Source organism: Anopheles coustani, chromosome 3 (genome assembly GCF_943734705.1).
Source record: "Anopheles coustani chromosome 3, idAnoCousDA_361_x.2, whole genome shotgun sequence".
In the NCBI taxonomy this organism is placed as follows: Eukaryota; Metazoa; Arthropoda; class Insecta; order Diptera; family Culicidae; genus Anopheles; species Anopheles coustani.
In genome coordinates, this window is record NC_071288.1 from 57,353,356 (window position 1) to 57,360,702 (window position 7,347).

The window sequence follows — 7,347 nt, forward strand, 5'->3', positions numbered from 1 at the left end:
CGCTGTGTTCGTTCAGCCGGCTGGCCGATCGCTCGCCCGTCTTGGTGTGTTGCTTTATTTTTACTGTTATTAATATTATAATAATAAAAATTCGATCGTAGAAGTCCGAAGTTGTTTACGTTATGACAAGTAGTTCGTTTATGACACAATACAAAAGTTTCGCATATAACAAATGCACGAAGAGGAAAACCTACGCCAGAGAAGATGGCCTTTTCTCCTTCGCGCGAGAGTGAAGGAAGAGAGATGATGCTTAATCTTTTTCCTTCTCTACCTTCGCCTCAACGCCGGAACCTGTAGTGTTCTCCTTCTCCCTGCTGCCATGTCCGTGGGAAGGGAGATGGAGCTCTCTGTCTAACTCCCGCTTTCTCGGTCTCTCCAAGGTAATTAGGGGTTCTTTCTCACACGTGCGAACGTAGGTCTGCTTATCTCACTTTCTCAGACTAGCGACAGGTAGTGCCGTCTCGTTGGCAAACGAAGAATGAGGAACTGGTTATTTTACTCGAGTAAATGCACTATTTTTGCGCGAAACTCAACAAACGCCAAACAGCATATTAATGAGTGGCATGGGATTGATAAGAGCAACACAATCACGCACCGTTGATTCCTATTCAAATGCTGACGACCAGTGACGCTTTTAAATGGTATCCACCAAGCACCAGAGGCATTTTCTTTTGGTGTTCACACTTTTTACAACTCGCTTAATTTTCTTCGCTTTTGAACTGGCGGTGCAGTTGAAACCAACCTAGCAAAATCAACCACTGGATGCAGCGGAATACCGAATTCCAGTCGCACATGAACACACGTTTCACACGCTCCTTTACGGGCTCGCGGTAGTAAGACGTATGATAGATAGAGATTGCGGTCGCGGTGGCCAACAATCCAAGAATCTGCTAGCGACTCTTCAGGTCGCTCGCGAGCCGCCGAAGCATAGCGTTCTTTCGCTCGCATGCCTAGCCTTTCTTTGTTCTCCTTCTTCGAGAAGCGGAAATTTCTTTCGTCGGCCGTCCCACTCGGTGATGAGAGGACTGGGCATCATTGGTCCACGGGACGCTGCGGCTGGTGTGTTCTTTCTGCCTCCAGTCCGATGCATAACACTAGAAGAGGACAAGACAAATTCTCAACGAACTCTCGGAGTTTAGCTTGGTTTCTCTTTCTGTTCTGCATTACCGTTTCCTTAGAGTAAACCCCTGCGTATTGAATGTCAAATTCCCGATTCGCGAAATCCAGGCGTGAGAGTCGATTTAATTTTCCCATCACTGAGCTATTAGCACTAAGCTAAACTTAGAAGAAGGAACAATAGTTGCCATCGGTTAGTCCAAACGATCACTTTTTTTGAATACCCGTTTGTTTTGGTTCGACGTGAGTAGAGTATATTAGACTTGTACAACAAACCGTTAGTCAAAGAATTATTGTATTTGTTGCCATAGTCTGCTCAAAATTACCTGTATCGCACATGATTGGTTCATTTTCCATTCAGAGCCAGCAAAAGTTTGGAATAGATGCATATTCATGCCTGAATTGCATAGCTGAAGAGTTTTCGAGTTGCACAAGTTGTGACAATTCTCTCTCTGCTACTCTGTTTTCTTTCCCGAATGAATCTGGCGTGGCTCAAAAAGGGTCGACTACGTTGAAGCCAAAGAAGAAGTAAATTCTGCTAAGGCACGAGGATGGTAGCCGAAAGTGGTTACAACAAGGAACCTTAGAGAAAGATTATTCTCGGTTACCGTTGTGTCTCAAATTGGCTTTAAAAAGATAAGAAAATGCCATTGTTCGATTCAACTTGGCTGCCCTACCCATACACCGGAAACAGCAAACTGGTTCAACGTACTACCAATGCATCACGTAAGCATAAAAATATGCAAAGCAGGGCAGACAGAACTTCTGATTCTATTCGAACGCATGGAGGTATTAGCTTTACGGAACAAAGATTGTTTGCCGTTCGTTTCCTTCTGGTTATTATCAGCTCGTAGAACACATTCTCGTTGCAATGGATGAAGATAAACTCAAAACACACTTCACCATCGTACCATGCACTTACAAACAGAACAGAATTTACTTGGGCAAACTTTAAACTATCACGGTTCGGAAACAAAGAACCGTTTACATTGGAGAAGAACCTTAATAGTTCGAATTGAAAAATTTGACCGTTAGCTTGAAACTCTAACAACCAATTTACAAAATTTGTAAATTTACCACAACATATACTTATTTTGGCTATCGTTAAATTAGCCACTACTACCAACAAAGCGTAAAAATTAAAAAAAAACAAATTAGGAATTTAAAATATAGCTTCCTTTAATAATTTAGGGGGCGACGATCATACGTAATGTTAAATTTTGTTTATGATGTGGAGTGGTGCACGGATCTTTATTTATTGATATAAGTAAACATTTTTCGTTGTACAAAAATGAACTAAAGAAAAACAAATATTGATTATTTGAGAACTTCTGATGATTGACAATACTGTCAAACGCATGTCGCGATTAGCTATGGTAATGTGAATGTGAAAAATAATGGGTCTTCTCTTTCATACAGGAATCACAGCTACTAATAAAACACGTCAAACGTCACGTCGTTAAACACAAAAAAACTAACGACTTAAAGCAGGCAGGCTCCACTTTTACGACCTTATCGACACATTTGTACGCTACACACAGGATGTATGTGTAGGGCAGAAGAAAGAAATTTGTTGGTGTGTAAGGTAGCAAGCATCCATTGCTTGAATTTCTTGATCTTTTTCAAGCTTGAAACAAGGCTTTAAACAAGGCGTACGTGGAACAAAAGAACGAATGCACCAATTCCTGTTATTTTAGGTAATTAGGTATTATTCACAAACAAGTGTTGTACAATCTAAAAGATGTAATCTCCAGTGCATTCCGAGTACGGTTTATAATAGTTCATGGTTGAGCAGTAGTTTACACTGCTAACATGTTTCTGATAATAAGTCTCGGCTGATAGTTGTCTATGATAAAACTGTCCACACAATGAAGCCTACTGTCATACGCTTTTAAATCATCAGCGCTATTAATAAGCCAGAGAAGTGACGACGACTTGATGCACACGCCAGTTATGCCAAGCCAAACTGCCAGTAGGCCACTAGGGCGAGCGATACAGTCAGTGTTCCCTCTCACCGATAAAAACCTCACCGGCCAGTATAAACGGTCGTGCAACTATTAATAGGCTCGTAAAACAATTTAAAAACTGTAAAAACTTTTATTTCAACCATAAAACCAGCAGCTCCTAAATGTGTTCAAAGTCTATTAGGTGGAAAGAGGGCCATGATGCGAGAGGCTACGTTTTATATACATTTTTATATGTTTTATTCTTATTTCATTTCTTTTTCATTTCGTACCGAAACAAAACGCCGCTCTTCGATGGGCTGTAGCCCAAGTAAGCAAAAGCAGATTAAAGGAGCACAAGCACTCACTCTTTCGGGGGAAGGATGGATTGACCACCGCAAACAAACACACAGACATCCGTACAGAGCAACAAGATAGAGGAGACAACATTGGATGGCCAATAAACAACCACAAATGGATAAACCGAACCAGACAAACACCTATGATTGATAATGAAACGATAAAATGAGATAAATGCTTCGTGTGCGTGCCATAAAAAAGAAACCCTTGAAGATGCACCTCACAGGATGGTTGAGGTAGAGTTTTTGTTAGTTTATGTGGATTATGAAAATTATTAACATTTTACAACCCTCCAGTTCTTGAACACAGCCCACATACAAGCGGACATAAATCTTCACTACAATACATCGATTGATCGAAAGGTGCCGCGCTGAACATGGATTCACGGCACAATATTAACGACGGAGCTCGTTAATTACGAGGTGTTTACAGTTGTTTTATTGTATAGAAGGAATGCTGTAAATTATTATATTTAGGTGAATCAATTAAGTTTATTGTTGCATTGAACAAAATCGATTAATCGAAAACTTCGAAACGAATTATAAAGAAACCTTACCTTCATCAAGGGTAGATGAGATGAGTGGCACTGTTGTACTGCAATTCTTTCAGTTTCCTCTCTTCAGTGGTATAGAACCCATTGAAAATCGTGTATTGAATAAGATCACAAAACTAATTTATTTGCAACATCACAGATATTCCATATCACAGATGACAGCTTTTCTGATTTTTTCTATTCTACATAGTAGCACTTGATCAATACCCTGGATAGATCATTTTACCACCACCAGATTTTTTATTCACCATTTCCTGATTGGCAAAACTGCACCAGCTCTTGATTTCGATTTATGACCTGATAACACGGCACATTTTTATCACTGCACTGCTGGCTTAGCGATCATAGCCAAATATAAATCACGCTTTTATGCTAATAAAACACCTTCTTAATAATGCTCTCAATATTTCAACGAATACACTTCATAACTGCACAACGACGGCATCCATGGCGTTTGGGGTACCTGAAAAAAAGAGAAAATATATTTTTTTAATTCTACTAACACTCCTTTGATGCATGTCTCAACATAAATCAATAACTCTTTCCTACAAGTGTATTATCCTGCTGAAAACAAAACCAGGATATCACTCGCAGCAACGCCATCTGGTAACTATGTTAAGAAGCTTTCACACGTAATCTCTGTCAAGCATGGAAGCTTCGGAAGCTATCTGTTTTGTTCATCTTCCTACATGTTTTCTTAAATTTCTGTAAAATAGGCCCCCTTTGCGTATAGGGACCATTCCTATAGGAATTTATCCTTTGATTTTTTTTGCAATTGGACTTTCAGAAATGAAAAGCCAGAGTTAGCATTTTTTATTTTTATCAAAATTTTAAATAGATTTGAATGGCGTAGACGAATAAGGTCAATACTGCCATGTGGTTGTGCTGTTTATAAAGTAATTCAAATCCACAATCTTTTTTCATCAGAATATGTTTAATTATTGTCTCAAAAAGCAACTTGGTGAAATCGGTTTCGAACACCATAATAACCACAAACTATTGAACGATTTTAACACGCAGTTTTTGTAGGATGTAATAAGAAAAAAGATTTACTTTCACGCCAACTTTTTTATTGGGTCATATAATATTTTACGACTCGTAAGCCGTAAAATAAACCCTGACTTCAGTTTAAATGTCACAACTTCATACTCAACCAAATGCGGTCTTGTTTCTCCTCATGTGCGGTCTGGTTATCGTATTGCTGTATTCAAGATTTCCTCAAGTCTGAGCTTCTTCTAATAGCAACTATGTAATATATTTCCGCGATGGATTCGATTTACTTCGAGATTACACTGAACCTTGATGTTACAGAACGAGTTTTTGGAATTGAAGATGTATGTCAAATTATTCAGATAATGGATTGCATTATATCAATTTGAAAAACTATCTTCTTTTCGTTGGCGGAAGGAAATTCTGTATAACAGGCCACCCCCACCTGCAAAGATAGATCTTATAACAAATTAGAAGAGTGCCTTCTCTAACAAGTAAGATAAGAACTTCTTACTCCAGAAAAATGTTCTATAAAGATTTCGATTTTAATATGATGAGTTGTTATTCGTAAATGACAGACACTTTCGTAACCTTATAATGGCACAATTTTATAAAGACGAGCTCGGTATCATTGGCGAAATTTTATAAACGGATGAGTAAAGGTAGTCATTTGTTAGTCTTTATAATGATATACAGTATTCATCTACAAGTTGTCGCAGTTGTTATTCATGATACATGATGAAGCATTAACTTATTTTATTTCCTTTTCATTCTGATTTCTCTTGAGGTTCTAATTATTAAAAAAAAAATCAAATAATTATAATGACAAGCGATAGACGATAAGGCCTCAATCATCGTATCAAATAACTGTGTTGGTCAAGGCAATCAAATGTTTCTTCTACGTTGCCCATAACCGCAATTCATATGCCTGCCGTTCAGGACTTTAGCTCACGCAGGCTCGAGAGTAGTGTAGAAACTCATGCAGATCTGCATTTATTTTACAGAAACAATTGTACCAAACATAGCAGTCATGTAGAGCAGACGCTTATTCTATAAGTTGTATAAATCTGATGACGGTGCAATTCGTTCATTGATGGCAAGCGCTACTAGCCTTCTCAATAACTTTTTAATAATAATTTATGAAACTAAAAACAGGTGAGAGCTTTTATTGAACAAAATATATTTGTTCTTATGCTTTATAAAGCAATCAAAGTATTTCTTTCTTCTATCTTTATGTTGTTAACCCTTGATTTGCTGTAAATTTAACATCCAGTCATAAAATGCACCCCTATTCTGAGTCCCAAGTCGCTTCGATAGATAGTTCACGTAGGGAACCATAAAATGAGGCCGCCAATACTGGTACGAATTTGAAGAGTCAAAACAAACCATAATCATGAACCATGTGCCATTAAGCCCGAAAGTCTTTTCTTCTCTTCGCGGTCCTTTATTTTATTGCGTAGATGGTTTCTACCATACAAATTGCTGTACCTTCGCAAAACATTCACGAACTACCAAACGTACTTTTCAAAGATCAAACTCAAGAAACCATACAACACTAAAATAAATCATTTGATATGGTAAAAAAAGAATCAGATAGTAGAAATTAATTTAAATCTTTTCATCACCTGTGTACCACTTGAACTCACATGCCTAGAAAGAATTGGTTGCAAAAATCATGAGGCACGAGGGACCGTTTTGTTTGTTATTCTATTGGTTGCTATTGATAGTACCGGTGTTGCTTTCAACGCACGCGCAATTTCAACAAAATACAAATATTTTACTCGATCACACCGTGTTTTTTTCGTACCATTCTATTGGAAGGCTGCTCACACATCGGCCAATCGAATGAATTCTACAGACGACGGATGATGCGCCCGGTTGGTCATGAACGATTTGCTCGTGTTTGACGATCCCACTGATGATCCATCAAATGTATGATTAAGACGGTAAAATTAAATTTTTACGAGTCAAATAAATGGCTGCGGAAGGACCGTCAACCAACCATTCTCAATTACCTCAGCTAAGCTTTCACATAAGCTTAAGGACGCGTGATAGAGGAAAACAAATGCTCGTTTGATTTTGAACAACTCGTTAGGAGATGGAATTTATTTCAGCACTTCTTTGCCTCAACCCATTTGAGGTTTCTTGACGTTGTGTTTGTAGCCAACGATATAGGGAATATACTGTCTTTTTTGGGGCTCAGTCACTACAACCGACGCTTACTATACGCCCACATTATCAACGTTACCACGAAGGAAAGGTCTCAAGAAGTATTTGGATGAGTGTTCCATGCGTCGGTGGTAAAAAGAACCTTCAAGAAATCTGAAAGCGAATATAAAGATTATTAATGAACCATTTCAATGTGAAATTTTGTGTTTGTGTAAA